This window comes from Caretta caretta, chromosome 3 (assembly GCF_965140235.1).
Source record: "Caretta caretta isolate rCarCar2 chromosome 3, rCarCar1.hap1, whole genome shotgun sequence".
NCBI classification, from domain to species: domain Eukaryota; kingdom Metazoa; phylum Chordata; order Testudines; family Cheloniidae; genus Caretta; species Caretta caretta.
This window is the reverse complement of record NC_134208.1, coordinates 159503867-159524065: the sequence shown is the minus strand read 5'-3', so window position 1 is coordinate 159524065 and position 20199 is coordinate 159503867. Positions and strand designations below refer to the sequence as shown.

Here is a 20199-nt window from a genome sequence, read left to right as displayed (position 1 = left end):
GCATCAAAGTGAGAACTGGAATCCATGAGTCTCTCATTCTAGTCCCTGCACAATACTCCCTCCTCTTCTTAGCAAGAGACATTTGCCATAAGGAGGGCCCTACCAAATTCATGGCCATGAAAAACGCATAACGGACCATGAAATCTGGTCTCCCCCATGAAATCTGGCTAGTGCAGGTGAGGGGCAGGACTGGGGGCTCCTACCAGGCACCGGGTTCCAGCTGCTAGTTCTGGCCGGGGAGCGATGGGACTTCCTCTCCCCCTGCAGGAGCTGCTCCCAGAGCCAGGTCAGACCCACCTCTGCGAACCTCCACCTTCTGGAGGAAGCTCCATGGCTGCTGGCTGGAAACTCAGCTGTGAAAGCAGCACCACCAGCAGAAGTGAGCGTGGAATGCTACAGTATTGTCACCCTTACTTCTGCGCTCCCGCCAGTAGCAATGCAAAAATGAGGGTGGCAATACCATACTATGCCACTCTTACTTCTGCACTGCTGCTGGTGGCAGCCCTGCCTTTAGAGCTGGGCACCTGGCCAGCAGCTGCTGTTCTGCAGCTGTCCAGTTTGAAAGCAGTGCCGCCACCAGCAGCAGCACAGAAGTAAGGGTGGCAATACCACGACCCCCCTACAACAGCCTTGCAGCCCCCGCCTCCACCACAACCACCTTTTGGGTTGGGACCCCCACGGTTCCAACACCGTGAAATTTATTATTTTAAAAATCCTCTGGCCGTTAATTTGATCAAAATGGACCATGAATTTGGTAGAGTCCGAGCCATAAAGCAGGATGACCTATGGTACTCTTCAGTCAAATTCTGCTTTCATGTGCCAATTCAAGCATACACCATATGAGTTACAACCAACAAAAAACAGAGGCAGCATAGGAAGAGCTGACCTGGTAAAACAGACAGGGAACATTGCTATGTTATGTCTATGCAATATTATTTTGTAAATATTTAGTAAGCATTATTTGGCTGCACTACAAATTTCAAAGACAAAATTCACGAGGCTGGTATGTTTCCTATAGAATGTTATATTATGACCTTCAAACAATAACCTACCATCCAAAGAGCAAATGCAGTTAGCCATTTTGAAATGGGTTCTCTCTGCAAGCTGTGCTATCATCGGGACAAAATGACTACTATTTTTTTTAAAAGATACATCTGTTCCCAGTAAATTAAGTTTGCTCAATCACTGTGTCACTATTTTGCTCAAACCAACTGAAGAAAGAGGGGCATAAGCAAAATAGTGCCAGGATGACTGATTGACCATAATCACTTGCAGAACACATTGTGGAGTCTGTTCACAAGACCATATTATCTTCACAAGTTTAGTGCAGGAATGATAAATCACTAGATTTGATAGTTCATTCATTCTGCGAACTCATGTTACTGAAACCAGAAGAAAAGCTAAAACGTTCATCCTTTATATTTTAGAATGATCTAAAATGCAAAAAATGTTCTTGTAATTACTATAATTTTCTCAGCAAATATGTATCATTAGAGACATTTTATAAGGCTCTCTTTTTCACCAAAAGAATAAGAGTTATTAAAAAAAATTCAGTGTCACTGGAAACAGTATAGCTGTAACTCAGTCAACTAGGCAAGATTTATACAGCAATACTTTGGTTCAGGAAAGGGAGCTCTCTGCAAAAAGTGTTTTGAGATAGATGTATAAACATATGTAATTCACAGTGCAATCGTTTAATAATTAAAAACTGCTAAGTAGTCACGAACTTAAGTAACACTAACATTAAATTAAACTATCCTCACCCACACTAAAATAGGTTCTGAGGGGTCTGTTATTCAAATCAAAATCTGAAATATAGCTTTTCAAAGGAAGAATGGATTGGAGGTAAATAGCAAGTTGACTGATGGGGAAGTATGAATTTTAGAATAGCAGTAGTGAATTGTTTAGTTATTTCAAGGAAAGTTCACAATCACTTTTTATGAACTGAAAACCTCCCCCCTCTCACATTTTCCTCCACTAAAACAAAATTATTTTCAGGGACAGGAAGTTAGGATTTGCCAGTGAAATCAATTTGATTTTGAGCTAACAGAAGGACCTGAGGACCTGTTATTATAAGAACATCAATCTCACTTTCCCCAAACAAACGAGCTGTTCCAGCTATCTGATTTTATTTGCACAGAAGAGATTATTATATCACAAGAGGTTTTAGTAAGTGTGACATACAAATAAAAACAAAGCATTATACTCAACACAGCAAAATAACTTAATATTGATCATTAAAATTCCTCCTGAAGTAAATATTAGAAGGAGTAGCTCAAAAACATTTATTAAACAAGGAGCATATGCAAGAGTTTCAAAACCACAGTAAACGTATATGTTTCAGTTAAGAGCACATAGCTCCGTCCTAGAAACTAGTTATTCCTATTTTCATAAATTAACTGCTTAATATCCATCAAATAAGATATAAGCTACCTGGGGCATAGCCTTTCTCTTTTTGTTCTGGATTTGTACAGCACCTTTCACAACAGGGTCCTACTCCATGATTAGGACTCCCAGGCACTACAGTAATACAAATAGATAACATGGAGTGCTAGTAAGGATCCATTTCTGACTACGGACTCAAAGATAACAATATTTGCATTTACACAGAGCTTTGTGTTTTCAAAGGGCTACATAAACAAACATCAACATCCTGTGAAGTCATTAAATATATTACTTTTACACTGGGAAAAACATAACAATAGTTAAGTGACTTGTCTCACCACCTAGCCAGAAAAAAAGAGAAAAATGATTGAAACAAACTCAGACCTGTTTGCAACTTTGGAGTTTATGAACCCATGCACAAAACTATTCTGCCTCAAAGATAAGGAAGGCATTAACAGGTGACAAAACCACCCAATAATCCATTTATCAACCCTACTCAGAACTACCAAATCTTCCCTTTATGGCTTCTTCCTGCCTTTAAAAATCCATTTCCTGCTAGTCATTCTCTAATGACTTGGATAACGGAGTGAAGAGTATGTTTATAAAATTTGCCGATGACATCAATTTTGGAGGGGTTGCAAGCACTGTGGAGGGCAGGATTAGAATCAAAGTGTCCTTGATAAACCGGAGAATTGGTCTGAAATTAACAAAGTGCAATTCAAACAAGTCAAGTGCAAAGTACTACATTTCAGAAGAGGAAAAAACCTGCACTATTACAACATGGAAAATAACTGGGTAGGTGGTAGTATGGCTGAAAAGGATCTGGTGGTAATATTGGATCACACACTGTGTAAGAATCAACAATGTGATGCAGTGACAGAAAAGGCAATTATCATACTGGGGTGGGTTAGGAGCAGTGTTGTGTATAAACCACAGGAGGTAATTTCCCCGCTCTACTTGGCACTGATAAGGTCTCAGCTAAACAACAGTGCCCAATTTTGGGCATCTCACTTTAAGATAGATGTGGACAAACTGGAGAGGGTCCAGAGGAGAGAGAGAGAAAAAAGGATGAAAGCTTTAGAACACCTGACCTATGAGGAAAGGTTAAAAAATGGGCATGCTTAGTCTTGAGAAAAGAAGACCAAGGGGGGACCTGCTAACAGTCTTCAATCATGTTAAAGGCTGTTACAAAGAGGACAGTGATCAATTGTTTTCCACGTCCACTGAAGATAGGACAGGCAGTAATTGGCTTAATGTGCATCAAGGGAGATTTAGGTTGTGTGACAGGGTCAGGTCAGATGGCTATAGGAGAGTAATAGAAGACAGATATATTAGCCCCAGGCTAAGTAGGTCCCTTTTCCCTGGATAAGGTAACAGGGAAGGTTCCAGAACAATCAGGAACCTTCTGGAGACAATTAAGACAGGCTGATTAGAACACCTGCAGCCAATCAAGAAGCTGTTAGAATCAATTAAGGCAGGCTAATCAAGGCACCTGGGTTTTAAAAAAGGAGCTCACTTCAGTTTGTGGTGTGCGTGTGAGGAGCTGGGAGCAAGAGGCACTAGGAGCTGAGAGTGAGAACGCGGACTGTTGGAGGACTGAGGTGTACAAGCATTATCAGACACCAGGAGGAACGTCCTATGGTGAGGATAAAGAAGGTGCTGGGAGAAGGCCATGGGGAAGTAGCCCAGGGAGTTGTAGCTGTTGCACAGCTGTTCCAGGAGGCACTCTAGTCAGCTGCATTGCACAGGGCCCTGGGCTGGAACCCGGAGTAGAGGGCGGGCCCTGGTTCCCCTCAAATCCTCCCAACTCCTGGTCGGGCACAGGAGTCGTCGACCTGGACCATGAATTCAGGAAAACGGCCAAGCTGAGGGCTGCCGTGAAGCTCCAAGGCAAGCAAATCCGCCAATAAGCACAAGACCCACCAACATAGAGCAGGAGCTTTGTCACAACTGGTGTTGGAAGTGGGATCTGGTGTCCACAAAGCGGTGGAAGAAGGAGGGTGTTTGGAAGAAAAAAGAAAAAAAAAAGGGTGGGGTGAGAAGAGGGTCTATTTTTTTTTTTTTTCACCACAATGGAGGAGTGAGGGCACTGATACAAGCCACGGCTGCCGAGCAAGAGGCTACTCGTGTCCAGGAAGCCGCCCAACAGGAGGCAGAGCAGCTGCAGCAAGGGACTAATTGCCTGCTGATGGACCAGGCTGCTCAAGACCAGGCTATGTTGCGGAACTGGTAAACCAGGTAAAGGCCCTCACAGAGCTCAACTATGATGGAACAGAAATCATGCGGGCCAGCAATTGGCTGCAGAAAATGACGCAGGAGGATGATGTAGAGGCATACCTCCTGGCCTTTGAGAGGACAGGCCTACGGGAGGCTTGGCCCCGAGAACAGTGGTCTGGCATCCTTGCTCCATTCCTGTGTGGGGAGGCCCAGAAGGCCTACTATGATTTGCCTGAAGAGGCTGCGGCAGACTACCCCCAGCTGAAAGCAGAGATCCTGGCCAGATCTGGGGTAACGACCGCAGTGCGGGCCCAGCGATATCATGAGCAGAGATACTAGGAAAACAAAACCCCGCAGTCCCAATTATATGACCTCATCCATCTTGCATGAAAGTGGTTATGAACTGAATCCCGGAGTCCGGAGGAGATACTAGAGGTTCTGGTCATCGACCGGTACATGAGAGACTGGGGAATGCCTAGGGCTCCATACCGATGTTACGCCTGCGGGTAGTGGGGACACATAGCTGCACAGCGTCCCAATGCCGAGGAGCCTATGCAGTGTAACCTGAAGAACTGGGCAGACTCATGCTCCCTAATCCACCTTGTGGGGATCTACACTAGACCAGTGAAGCTAAATGGGGTAGACACCACAGCACTGGTTGATTCGGGGAGTGCTATCACGCTTGTCTCAGGGAAGCTCGTGAAGCATAGTCAGCTGCTCTGGGCTAAGTGTACGGGGATAACATGCATCCATGGGACAGTTGGTTATTACCCCACCATCCCAGTAAAAACTGAGATTCAAGGGAACACTACTGAGATAGCAGCAGGTGTAGTCCCTAAACTCCCTTACCCAGTGCTCACAGGGAGGGACTTCCCAGGGTTTGGAGACTTACTCCGGGTAGGGGAATTGGAGAAAGGGGGAAGCCCTGAAAGTAGTGAGGCATCCACCGTAGACTGTTAACCCCCAAACTTCTCTGAAATATTCCCAGATTTGTTCTCCACTCCCTGACAGTGTAGAAAGATGAAAAGGGAAAGAAGGGCAGCTAAGGCCTTGGGAACCCGAATACTGGCCCAAAGCCAGAGGGTCGCTCTCGTAGGTAGGCGGACCCGAGCAGCTGAAAAGGAGGCCACCCAGCAGGGAGAAGCACCCGAGTCTGACCCACACCCTAACGCCTCTGAGCCAGTAGAGGCAACAGAGACTGGCCCCCTAGATCTCGCGCAGATTAGCCCCGGGAGAGGAAATTTTGGACGGGACCAGGCTGAAGATCCAAGTTACGACAACATTAGGAAGGAGGTGACCGAAATAGATGAGGTCCCCGTGGAAGGGAAAACCCAGGGACCAGGACCCTACTTCATAATGAAGAAGAATCTCTTATACCGGGTTGCACCAGTACAGGGAAAGAAGGTACAGCAGATCCTAGTACCTCAAAAACACAAGAATGCTGTATTAAGTCTGGCCCATTGTCATCTTTTTGGGGCATTTGGGGGTAGAGAAGACCCTGGCATGGGTCCTGCGATGATTCTTCTGGCCCGGAGTACATAAAGAAGTGTGGAGGTACCGTGCGTCCTGCCCGGAGTGTCAGCTGCACAGTCCCTGTCCCCACTTGAGGGCACCTTTAGTACCCCTTCCCATCAAAGAGGTCCCCTTTGAGCGAATAGCCATGGATCTAGCGGGACCCCTGGAGAAGACAGCCCGGAGCCACCAATATATACCTGTCGTTCTGGATTATGCTACTCGCTACCCAGAAGCCGTACCCCTGCGGAACATGGCCTCTAAAATGATAGCTAAAGAGTTGGTGGGGATCTTTGCCCGAGTGGGGCTACCAAAGGAGATATTAACAGACCAAGGTACCCCACTTATGTCGAAGCTAATGAAGGACCTCTGTATGATGCTCCATATACATACCCTGAGAACTTCAGTCTATCATCTGCAGACCGATGGGCTGGTGGAAAGGTTTAACCGAACCATCAAGGCAATGATAAGGAAAGTGGTAAGTCGAGATGGGAAGGATTGGGACACCCTACTATCCTACCTTATGTTTGCAATCCGGGAGGTACCTCAGGCCTCAACAGGGTTTTCCCCCTTTGAATTATTATACGGACGCCACCCCCATGGCATACTAGATATTGCAAAAGAAATCTGGGAAGAGGAACCCAACGAGGGGAGAAATATAATTGACTGTGCGTTGCAGATGCGAGAACGGATAGCTCAGGTCACCCCTATTGTATGGGAACATTTGGAAAAGGCACAGGAGGCCCAGCGAACCCATTACAATCGCTAGGCAAAAGTCCGACAGTTCCAACTAGGGGATCGGGTGATGGTGTTGGTACCCATGGCAGAAAGCAAGCTTTTGGCCTAATGGCAGGGGCCCTATGAGGTGGTTGAACCCTGTGGGGGAAGTAACCTACAAGGTGAGGCAGCCAGGATGCTGGAAACAAGAACAAATTTATCACATTAACCTCTTAAAGCCTTGGCACTAACGAGAGACATGTCTAGTGGCCCAAGAGACCCCGATCCAGGGAAATAATATGCAGGAGCAGATCAGGATATCCACTGATCTGACACCAAACCAGAAGGAGGAGGTAACTGAGATGATCAGCCGATACCAGGACATGTCTTCAACCAAACCAGGCCGGACCACCGAAGCATATCACCATATTATCACAGATCCTAGGGCGAAGGTAACCTTAAGGCCCTATCGGGTCCCAGCAGCAAAAAGGGAGGAGATCAAGGCAGAGGTAAAAAGGGATGTTGGAGCTGGGAGTCATCGAAGAGTCCTACAGTCAATGGTCAAGCCCGACTGTGTAGGTGCCCAAACCTGATGGCACCACTAGATTTTGTAATGACTTTTGCCGGCTGAATGAGATATCCAGTTTCTATGCATACCCCGTATCAGTGAGTTAGTTGACCACCTGGGCAATGCCCGATTTTTGACCACCCTTAATTTAACAAAGGGATACTGGTAGACTCCCCATGCCAAAGATTCGAAAGATGCGGCATTCTCTACACCAGAGGGTCTGTTTCAATATACTGTTCTTTTTGGACTGCATGGGGCACCTGCCACCTTCCAGCATCTTATGGACAAACTCCTATGGCCCCATACCAGTTATGCAGCAGCATACCTGGATGATGTGATTATTCACACCCCCGACTGGGAAACCCACTTAGGAAAGGTGGAAGCGGTTCTGGACACGCTAAGACAGGCTGGCCTCACAGCCAACCCAGCCAAGTGTGCGATTGGGCTAGCGGAGGCTAAATACCTTGGCTACATTGTAGGAAGGGGCATGGTCAAGCCCCAACTAAACAAACTAGAGGCTATCCAAAATTGGCCCTGGCCGAATCGGAAAAAGCAATTCCGGGCATTCCTGGGTGGGGTACTATTGATGATTTCTTCCCCATTTTGCTACCAGAGCGAGTCCCCTGACAGACCCCGGGGTCCAGACATGGTGAAGTGGACAGATGCCGCAGAGAAAGCATTCATGGATCTACAGACAGCCCTTTGCAGTAACCCCGTGCTTATAGCCCCAGACTTCAACAAAGAATTCATTTTACAAACAGATGCATCTGAAGTAGGATTGGGAGCTGTCCTATTGCAGATGGTCGGAGATGAAGAACACCCAATCCTCTACCTCAGCAGGAAACTCCTCCCGAGAGAGCAGAAGTAGGCCGTGGTTGAAAGAGAGTGCCTAGCTGTGAAATGGGCCATGGAAACACTACGTTATTACCTTCTGGGACAACGGTTTACCCTTGTGACCGACCATGCACCCCTCCAGTAGATGCAGCGAAATAAACAGGAACACAAGGGTGACCAGATGGTTCCTGTTCCTACAACCTTTCCAATTCACCATAGAACACCAGGCTGGAAGCCACCATGGCAATGCAGATGGCTTGTCACGAGTACACTGCCTGACATCCCAAGTTGCCCAACTCCGTAGTGTGTGTGTGTGTGGGGGGATATGTGACAGGGTTGGGTCAGATGGCTATAGGAAAGTAATAGAAGATATATTAGCCCCACGCTAAGTAGGTCCCTTTTCCCTGGATAAGGTAACAGGGAAGGTTCCAGAACAATCAGGAACCTTCTGGAGACAGTTAAGACAGGCTGATTAGAACACCTGCAGCCAATCAAGAAGCTGCTAGAATCAATTAAGGCAGGCTAATCAAGGCACCTGGGTTTTAAAAAAGGAGCTCACTTCAGTTTGTGGTGTGCGTGTGAGGAGCTGGGAGCAAGAGGCACTAGGAGCTGAGAGTGAGAACGCGGACTGTTGGAGGACTGAGGTGTACAAGCATTATCAGACACCAGGAGGAACGTCCTATGTTGAGGATAAAGGTGTTGGGAGGAGGCCATGGGGAAGTAGCCCAAGGAGCTGTAGCTGTCGCACAGCTTTTCCAGGAGGCACTCTAGTCAGCTGCATTGCACAGGGCCCTGGGCTGGAACCTGGAGGAGAGGGCGGGCCCTGGTTCCCCCTAAATCCTCCCAACTCCTGCTCAGACATAGGAGTCATCGAACTGGACTGTGAATTCAGAAACATGGCCAAGCTGAGGGCTGCTGTGAAGCTCCAAGGCAAGCAAATCCGCCAATAAGCGGAAGACCCACCAAGGTAGAGCAGGAACTTTGTCACAGTTAGATATTACAAAAAACTTTCTAACTATAAGTATAGTTGAATATAGGAATAGCTTCCAAAGAAGGTTGTGGAATTCCTGTCACTAGAGGTTTTTAAGAACAGGTTAGACAAACACCTGTCAGGGATGATCTACATAGATTTGGTCCTGTATCAGTGAGGAGCTGGACTGATGATCTCTCGAGGTCCCTTTCAGCCATATACGTCTATGCTTTTATAATCATCCATTTTATCCATACCCTCCAAATCTCTAGTTTTATTTCAGCCATCACTTTGTTCTATCTCTCTTTAGAGACTGACATGGGTGTTCATCTTTTATACTCATAGCACACTTGCTCTACACGAGGGGTGCACAATATCTTATAGCAAATCAACTATAACATAAATATATATATATAAATCAACTGGGTTTTCAGTTAAGGGTTTGGAAAGGTATAGTGTAACAGGAACCCAACAAACACAATTACTCAAAGAATAATTGGACCAAACACCCCTAAATTTGACTACAGATTGACCTATTATCTATACTAACATCCGAAACAAAAGCTATGCTGGGGTAGAGGAAAAAATCTCTCTTCGTAAGTATCAAAGTTAATTGTATCAATACTATGATAAAATTATTGTATTTTACTTTAATTCTATCAGAGTTTTTAAATATGAATGCTATTATCTGCCTAAAAGACCACTGTCCATGTTTACCTACAGTACTAAGAAATGTGACAATGTGTTAAAAATAAAGTTGGCATAACGTCTCCAAGGTTGTGCACAAAATCGTAAATGCAGCCCTCTGTTAAAAAAAAATTGCGTTAAGACAGTTGCGACTTGTATTAGTTTTACTAAAGATCAGTACCTAGCATCAACAGAATTAAAATTAAGTAGTTTAACAAAGTTTACATACATTAAACTCTCTTATCCTCAAAATGAAAGATACATCCGTGGTTTCTAAGTTAGGACAATTGCAGCGTTTTAATGAAATTCTCTGACTCTTACTCCCAGACTTTCACTCAATGCTTTTATGCAATACATTATTGAAATTTACGATGCTATACAATCACTTGGTTAATAGTTAGAGGCAAACAGAACCCTGCTAAACATTTAATGATCCCCAGAACTGTAATACGAATAAAGTCAAAGGTAATACTTCTTTCGATGTTATATACAATAGGATTATAAAGGAATAGCAATACACTGTCAGACAAAGACTAATTACAAAGTTCCTGTTATTAAAATACATATTTTAGTTCAATGTTTTGACACACTGAAAAGGTAATCTTTCCAACGAATCCAAGTTGTTTTGTATTTAAATTTGCTTGTGGAAACTCTGTTTCACTAAAAGATTAACAACAACTATTACTATAGAATCTAACATTAAAAAATGAAGTCTAACAATCTTATACATTTATCCTCCTTTTTTCCTTTAATCAATTTTACATTTAAACAAGAGAAAAAAAAACAACTTACAAGCAAAAATGGAGATATTATCCCATTTCTGACAACACAGATACTGCCACATCCCATTACTATTCTGGCAAGAAGAGAGGACAATGCCCTCCAGAGAACTGTCAGAATGCAAGTAAACCACCATTATTGCAACTCAGCAGGATCAGCTTCCATCACCACCCCCCTACCCATTTTATAGATGCATAATGCAATCTGAAGTTTAGAATTCTTGAAGAGCACTTTTGAAGGTTTTCCCCTGTCTTTAGCAGGTTCTTAATTTCATTCTGGTAGCTTACTTGTCACATATTCTAATAAGGCTGTTTGCATTCCCGAAGACACTAAATTATTCATTCATGATATGCATAATGCTAACAGCACTCCCCCTACCAGCACTGATTCTGTTAACTGTATCTTTGCTGCTTAAAAAGCAAAGAACTATAAATGAACATATATCCTCAGCTTTAAGACTATTATGTATTTTGTAAGATTTGACTAATAAAAATGAACTATGACTAGTCTTACTTCAAGCCTTAGTTTAGTAATCAGTAGTAACAACAGGTTTCAGAGTAGCAGCTGTGTTAGTCTGCATTCGCAAAAAGAAAAGGAGTACTTGTGGCACCTCAGAGACTAACAAATTTATTTGAGCATAAGCTTTCGTGAGCTACAGCTCACTTCATCGGATGCATTCAGTGGAAAATACAGTGGAGAGATTTATATACACAGAGAACATGAAACAATGGGTGTTACCATACACACTATAACAAGAGTGATCAGGTAAGGTGAGCTATTACTAGCAGGAGAGCCGGGGGGCGGGGGGGACGGACACGGACCATTTGTAGTCATAATCAAGGTGGGCCATATCCAGCAGTTGACAAGAACGTCTGAGGAATGGGGTGGAGGGTGGGAAATAACGTCTGAGTGGGGGGTGGGAAATAAACATGGGGAAATAGTTTTACTTTGTGTAATGACCCATCCACTCCCAGTCTCTATTCAAGCCGAAGTTAATTGTATCCAGTTTGCAAATTAATTCCAATTCAGCAGTCTCTCGCTGGAGTCTGGATTTGAAGTTTTTTTTTGTTGAAGAATTGCCACTTTTAGGTCTGTAATCGAGTGACCAGAGAGATTGAAGTGTTCTCCAACTGGTTTTTGAATGTTATAATTCTTGACGTCTGATTTGTGTCCATTTATTCTTTTACGTGGAGACTGTCCAGTTTGGCCAATGTACATGGCAGAGGGGCATTGCTGGCACATGATGGCATATATCACATTGGTAGATGTGCAGGTGAACGAGCCTCTGATAGTGTGGCTGATGTGATCAGGCCCTACAGTGGTGTCCCCTGAATAGATATGTGGACACAGTTGGCAACAGGCATCAGAATGCATCCGACAAAGTGAGCTGTGGCTCACAAAAGCTTATGCTCAAATAAATGTGTTAGTCTCTAAGGTGCCACAAGTACGCCTTTTCTTTTTGCAGTAGTAATAACGTAATTTCAGAGAAAGATTTAACTTTCAACCTGAAAATTATTTGTTAGTTTACAGATGAAACTAGTATAGCTTTTCCCTTTTCTGATGTGTATTTGTTGTTTCTTTTCTCTTTTGCAATTTAAGTAAGAGATGCCTAGGATTAACTAAGATTGTTAGGGGAGTTTGGTTCTTTTAAATTGTCCTTATACCAACTTATATCCAGAAAACCATATACTCATTTAAAAAACACAAGAAACAAACTGATGGTTAGAAAAAAAATGATGCCAATCAAACCCAGAGGATTCCTACATAAATCACAATTATTTTGAGATAGAAGCGACTATATGGAACAACCTATGAAACTACTACAGACACCATCCTATAAGCATCTTCTCTCTCTGCCCTCATCTCCTTTCACTACTAACTCAAAGTCCCCTCTAGATGCAAGTCGCACATACAAATTTATTCTTCTCATACTCATTCTTAAACCACTCGCTTGGGCTAGCATTTCTTGAGACCCTAAAATAGATACTCCACAACAGCATTTGTTGTTCCTTCCTAGTTCAGATAATATATTTTCTGAGAGCTCTATTGCAGGGGAATAGATTGTGGTCAATACTAGACACCTCATACTATGTTACTGTTGTTTTTTTTAAAACAGGAGTATTATATGGGCAACCCTGAAGAGGAAAAAAGCAAAAGACATGTATGCATATCATTAATTACCTGTGCCTTCCCCTATTTACAGCTATTCTCTTAAAAGACTGAATATTGTAAGTGAAGGCTCTCAAATGATTATCCTCATAGCTTCGCTCCTTTAACATTTACCCTGTCATTTCATTCACTTTTTGACTGCCAAATTGAACTTTTCAGGAAGCAGATATCAGGAACTTTCCTTCTGTTATTGTGTGAAACAATTTCCCTTCCTTACATCTACAGTATGCAAACCTTCACAAGAAGTACTATTGTCTTTGCTATAGGTGATTGTTCTTGTACTCACCAATACCAATTTAAAAATACACTCCTGGAAGATTATTAACTTAAAATCAGACATTCCTTTCAACTGAACTCTGGATAACAGTGCTAGATATCTTGTAGCTGTCAAGGTTCCTTCCCCACTCTGAACTCTAGGGTACAGATGTGGGGACCTGCATGAAAACCTCCTAAGCTTACTTTTACCAGCTTAGGTTAAAACTTCCCCAAGGTACAAACTATTTTACCCTTTGCCCTTGGACTTCCACTGCCACCACCAAATGTTTATCTGGGTTTATTTTATTAGGAAAGCGTTGTTTGGAAAAGTCTTTCCCCCCAAAATCCTCCCAACCCTTGCACCCCACTTCCTGGGGAACATTTGCTAAAAATCCTCACCAATTTACATAGGTGACCACAGACCCAAACCCTTGGCTCTTAAGAACAATGAAAAAAAGCATTCAGTTCTTGGAAAGAAGAATTTTAATAGAAGTAACAGTAAAAAAGAAGTAACAATAAAAAGAATCGCCTCTGTAAAATCAGGATGGTAAATACTTTACAGGGTAATTAGATTCAAAACATAGAGAATCCCTCTAGGCAAAACCTTAAGTTACAAAAAGAGACACAGACAGGAATATCCATTCTATTCAGCACAGTTTAATTTCTCAGGCATTTAAAGAAATCATAATCTAACGCATATCTACCTAGATTACTTACTAAATTCTAAGACTCCATTCCTGTTCTGTCCCCGGCAAAAGCATCACACAGACAGACCCTTTGTTTTTCCCTCCCCCCTAACTTTTGAAAGTATCTTGTCTCCTCATTGGTCATTTTGGTCAGGTGCCAGGGAGGTTATCCTAGCTTCTTACCCTTTATAGGTGAGAGGATTTTTCCTCTGGCCAGGAGGGATTTTAAAGGAGTTTACCCTTCCCTTTATATTTATGACAGTAGCTGATTAAGGATCCTGATGCCTTCTGACCCTCTTAGATGTATGATTACCCACTGTTTAATTCAATCTTTCAAAGCTTCCTAATATTAATAACATTAAATACTAAAATATTAAGTATAAAAGTAGTTAAACTTCAAATTGAAGATTTTTTGGGCAAAGTCACATTTTTAACATTTACAATGATCCAGATGACCTCTGAAAAATACCAACATGATTAAGTAATATCACTTCATCAAGTTATGAATAACTCTACAATTTGTCTGAAGAATATGCCAAGTATAACTGTCAAAAGAAAATATTTTAGTGTGTTTTCCACAACGCAAGAATAGGTTCACTAACATATGAGCAAACCAATTGCAACTACACACTGGCAGTCAAATTTCATTATTTTTCTTCTATATTTTCTTAGTCTGCATAGTAAGCAATTCTTGCAGCAGAACTGGACAGGTATAAATAGGATTCTCCTATTCAGTTTGAAGAATCTGAAGGATTTTAATATTGTTACACATAGATCTAGGTAAAATATATCCTCTTGAAGATTAATATTTTTAAATATAGATTTCTCAAATTTGTTTCACCTTTCACTATTCCATCTTGGGTTAAATACATTTGTAACTATTTTAATATATAGTAGACAACTCAAAAGGACCAAAAAATTAGATCAACCTACCCAATAAGGAAACTGCTCCTAAACACTAAAATTCCCAGTGTAACATTCTTAAAAATTTGTACATACTTTAAAAAAAGAAAAGTGATTGAGATTTGCTTTTATAAAAAGCTATTTAAGTTTAGGGCAGTTTCAGCACATTTTCTAGCAATAGAACTGCTGATGACATTTGAGCTGCTGAGCCAGTGATTTGTCCAGGTGAAAAAACTTCCATGATGTAACGAGTAACAGAAAACGGGATAGAGAAAAGCCCTGCACTTTAAAGTTGTTGTTAACTAGTGCAGATAAATATCTTTCACATATGTACATCAAAACAGGTTTTTGTTTTTTGGTCTGGAGAAACAAGGGAAACTTAACTATGAGTTCCATAAAACAAGCTGGATGATGAGACATCCTGGTTTTCATATTAAATTAACAGGCTGGTTAAACGTCCTTGCCTGATGATCAAACGTCCAGGGCCCTTTCCTTTGCCACAGCTAATTTAAAGTGTATCTTGGATCAAAACATATTCAGAGTTTGGGCACACCAAATAAAGATATTTATTTGGATGAGAGCTAGCTAGCCAAGGCTTAATCCTGACAAGACTGAAGTGATATTGATTAGCAGCTAGAGATGCCAAGAATAATATCTGCCCCTTTAATTGAGGTTGTCTACCTTTAGTTGAGTCAGGTTTATGATGTAAAAATATGGTTGGGCTCTCAGCTGCTACTAGGAAATCAGGCAGCAGCAACATTCACAGACAGCTACAGGGTTGCAACCATTCCTTTCAGATTAGGACCTTGCAACTATCATCCATGCCCTTGTCACTTCCTCAAGATGAGATAAATATAATGACATTTACACAGAGCTGCACCTTAGAAAGCATTCAGAAACCGAAGCAGAGGCAGAATGCAACACTCTGCTTGGTAAGCAGAGTACCTGACCATGATTCTATTCAATCTATGTTTCATGTGCTGCACGGGCTACCTATAGGTTTGTGTGTGATTTTTAAGGTGGTTTTGACCTGTAGAGGTCAAAATGGTTGAGCATCTATGTACTGGAATGCCTTTACCCATGTCATGCCATCACAGCTGAAAGCAGCAGAGATACTAGACATGAAGCTCCATTAAAGGGACTGCTAGCAGGGCATTCTCTAGGAGAGCTCTATGGCTTTGGAATTTACTCACTTTGTCCAAAGTAGTCCAAATCCAATGACCTACAGGAACACCATAAAAGCTCATCTTTCCACCCTCTCTTTTCTCTCTCTTCCCCCCGCCTCTTCCCCCCCCCCCCCCCCAGCTTTTGGGGAAGTGGTTAGGAAGCAGCAGGAAGGGGAAGATTAATTGAGTTGTTTGGTTTGTTGATAGTCGGTTGCGTTGATTGTATGGCTGTGCTTTAGTTATATTTTGTTATTTTTTCTTGTTTCAACTTTTAAAGTTCTGCCAGGAGTCCCTCGAGAATACAGACAGGCACTCTTTATTTAGACTTGTATGAACTAAAAAAGAAATCAATTATTCAGAACAGACTAATTCAGGATGTATGTGTGCAGCAGACTGCTAGAGCTTCTGCTACTAAAAAAGTAGCAAGAGTGTACTTGTGTGTGACTGGATATACTTTATACTAAATAGTACAAGACCCATCAAATTCAAGTAACCTGCACACATGGACCATTATAAACATTTCGGTTAAATGAAAAACTGGACGTGTTGGATGTAATTGTTAAGGCATGAGAGCACTGCTGAGTCTCATGCAACCTCACTGCATATGTCATTTCAGTCTTTACGGCAGCTCAATTCTGGTGAAGAGGTGATTATTAAAGTGGCATAATGTCATAATAAGGAAAATGACAAAGTGTTCAATGACAGCTAAGAAAGAAAAAAGTGCAGAACTATGACAAATGTGATTCCATTTTACTCTACGGTGGTTCTTATATTATGCCAGGCACTCTACTATGGTGATAGATGCCAGTACAAACCTGTAAGATAGAGGGGTCCAGAAAAACACGGCTGCCTGAAGCCTGAGCTCGGAGTGGGATACCAAATTCATCTGCTTCCATCAACCCTCAAAACTTATTAACCTTCCCAAAAAGCAGCACAGATTTGAAGATGGATTCTACAAAAAATCCAAGCATTTTAAAAAAAGATACCTCAACTAAGAAGAGTGTTACTGGCTCAGAGTGTGAAGAGACCTCTCAAATTCCAAGTGACAGTAAAACCAGGCAGAAATGCCAATACTGAAGAAAATCAAATGGTTATCAAAGTGGATATTTTGGAGTAGATCTCTGAGTTTAAGGCCATGAAAGGATCTGATGCCCAATCTTCTAGCAGTAATGAAGAAAGCTACTGATGTGAAAAGAGTATGTCACTGTGCCAGAAACTGGCCTAAGAGAAACAAGTGAGACACAGTCATATGGCACTGATGGAACAGAGAGAGAGAGAGAGAGAGAGAGATGCAGCTTAAACTGGATGATATAGAAAACAGAGTGAGAAGGATCATCATCAGAATTAAGGGAATAACTGAAAACACTGATGACTAAAATACAATCTGGTATATAAAAACTTTAATTGCAGAGTTGTTACATCTGAGCTCTCTGGAACAGATGAAGTTCGAGAGAGCACACAGGGTACTGCTTCCCTGGCCTGGACCTCATAATAATGGACCCAGAGATCTAATTGTGAAATTTCACTATCTGAATATGAAAAAGGCCAGAGACCATTCACTGCTCATACTCAGAGGCCACAAGCTATGATTTTTCCATGACCCCTCTGTCCTAACTTTAAAAAAGAGAAGGGAGCTGGGGGGAAATTACAGCAGCACTCAGGATCGCAGATATCCACTACAGATGTAAATTCCTATTTAAACTCTCATTCAGCTTCCAAAATCAGTATTATACAGTAAGAAACTTTAAACAAGAAAAAGGTCTCGCACATCCAGGATGGGGCACAGGCCCCCTTTGGCCTTCGGAATGAAAAAATACCAGGAGTAAAACCCTTTCCCTCTTTATTCCATGGGAACTTGCTCTACGGCCCCCAGTAGTAGGAGGGCTTGCACTTCCTGGGTGAGCAGTGAGGGGGGAAAAGGGGTGGGAAGGAGGGACAGAAAGAAATTAGAGGTGTACCTTACTGCCACTGTATTGAGAACCGAGTGATCCGTAGTTACAGCGGTCCAAGCAGGGAGGTAAGGCAACAAACGGTGGGAAAATAAAGGATGAGACAGATCCTGGTTGCAGGCTGGGAGGTCACCCTACCACTAAAGTATATGAAAATAGTAAGAACTGATAACTATCCACTAAGCATAACTATTTACAAAGAAAAAAGTTCAAAAAACCACTGAATAGGAACCACTTGCTAGAGCAAGGGAAGCGTTCCAGCACCAACACTGGCGTAAGAAGGAACTGAGGGAGGAAGGGGGCCGGCGGCATCCTTATACTGCACATATGGGCGCCACTCCAGAGGGTGCCAGAGCCGGTTCCCTACAGATACCACTGAGGGTAAAAACTTCTGGCACCAGTGTATGTGGTGAGCACACACACCTACAATGGAATGGACATAAGCAAGCACTTGAAGAATATATGATCATTTGAAGGACTGCTGGAGCAAGTTAAGTTGATCACAAACTTATTCAACTTATTTCAACATCTGAAAAAAAATATATTTTCAATGTAATATATGATATGATACCTGTCAAATCAGAATGATTATTTCATCTTCATTTTCTCTAAACAGGAAGTCTAATTTTAGCTGTATTAGTCTTATAACCTGGAATCATATTTTATTTGCAGATCTTTGTTCAATAGCTATGTAACAGCAAACAGTATTATGCTAAGACAAATAATTTTTGTTCATGATTTTCACTATACACCAATATTCTCTAGGTTATCCATGCCTAAAACAATTTTAAAATCAGTTATAGTTAAAGTAAAATAATATTAAATTCATAGTGATTCTCCCAGTGCCTGATCTGAAGGCTGTTGATGTTAATGGGCTTTGGTTCAGGCCCAAATGATTTCACATCAAGTATATTCAGTTTATAAATTAACTGCTGCCACTGAGAGCTGTGGGGGGCCATGCCTGCAGAGGTCAAAGTAAACAAAATGTCTCAAGGCCCACCTGATGGGCCGCATGCCAAAGGTTGCCGACCCCTGTTCTAGCCTGACAAACTCCAAAGAATTAAGCTTTGTTTTTTTCCACTTACATCACTAGTATCAACAACTTATCCTTGATAGCAAACTATCTGTAGTTACAGTAGCATGTTCATAAGGCAGCTGTTTTAAAGGATTATGCTGCTACCATTCACATTTTAGTAGCAGTATGTAAGTATGCTACCTGTATTCAGAGCTAAGTGCAAACTGACTATTTTTATTTAACTGTTAAAATGTAGTGAAATATTTAGGTCAGAATGAATTTAAACTACTTATTCCTGCTTTCTTATTTTCCTATATTTAAATAGGTCACAATCTGACTTTATATTCAACTAAGCTTAAGGAACAAAAGGTGGGAAGCTAAAGAATACTATTTACAAAATAAGGAACATGTATACAGGGAAACAGTGTAATAAAAGAAGCAATCTTCTCTTTAGCATTATATTTACTATTCAATTTTTTCATTTTTGTGCTCAAGGTAATCTGACTCTTCTCGGCCTTTCCCTTATATAGAACATCAAAAGTTCTATATAACCAAAGTTTCTCTAACAATTTAGTTGATGTATGAAGCAGAACATAGACTTTGAAATGCTAGTAGTAGAAAGAAATGGTTTTGGTTGGCTAAATAAGTAAGTGGGTTTCACTTGAAGACACAGGTAATACTTTTTGTTGACAAAAAAAAATCACTTTTCTGACTAGCGACATCTTACAAAGGGCAAGCATTCCAAAACTGTTCTATTTCAAACTGTTTGCACAGTTTACATGTTGCTGTAATTTCCTTGTCCTTTTCACAAACAAAATATTTGGACTGAAATAAGAGCTCTTTCCTTAATGGCATAAACAAATTCTGACTCACTACAGAATCAAGGGACAGTTTGGTAGCGAGGAACAACAATTTTATACATGCATGAATATCTGGCAGGGAAAATATAAAAACCCTGGAAAAATAAATTACTACTTGCAGAATTATCATGACAATTTATCATCACATGCAAAACATCTACTTGCTGATTCTCATAATGATGAGGAAGCAATTTTACTTGCTTACCAAAAAAACTGCCCCAGGAAATTTTGCATACCAGCTATATTTCTTTCACTTTTCCCTCTTGCATTTAGAGCTTTTTCCATTCTCCCATCCTGCCAGCATACTGCTAATTAAGGTCACATTGTAACTGAAGACATTAAATATCATCTTCACTCCTCATCCAAATTCCCCCCAATGAAGGTTTGGGCAAGAATTTTATCCTTTATTTTTATTAAGGATTCACACAAAAGAATTAGATCAACTATGAAATGTGTAAAGACTACACATTGAAGCAATGTAATTTTGATTCATTTAAGTGTCCTACAAACTTCCAGTATCTTTTAC

General features: G+C 41.6%; 1 protein-coding gene across 13 annotated transcripts in view; it reads right to left on the bottom strand.

Annotated features, from left to right (window-relative positions):
* The window catches only part of ENAH (ENAH actin regulator), a 196592-nt gene that overhangs the window by 91928 nt on the left and 84465 nt on the right, over window positions 1-20199 (bottom strand). The gene's annotated exons all lie outside the window — the stretch shown is intronic.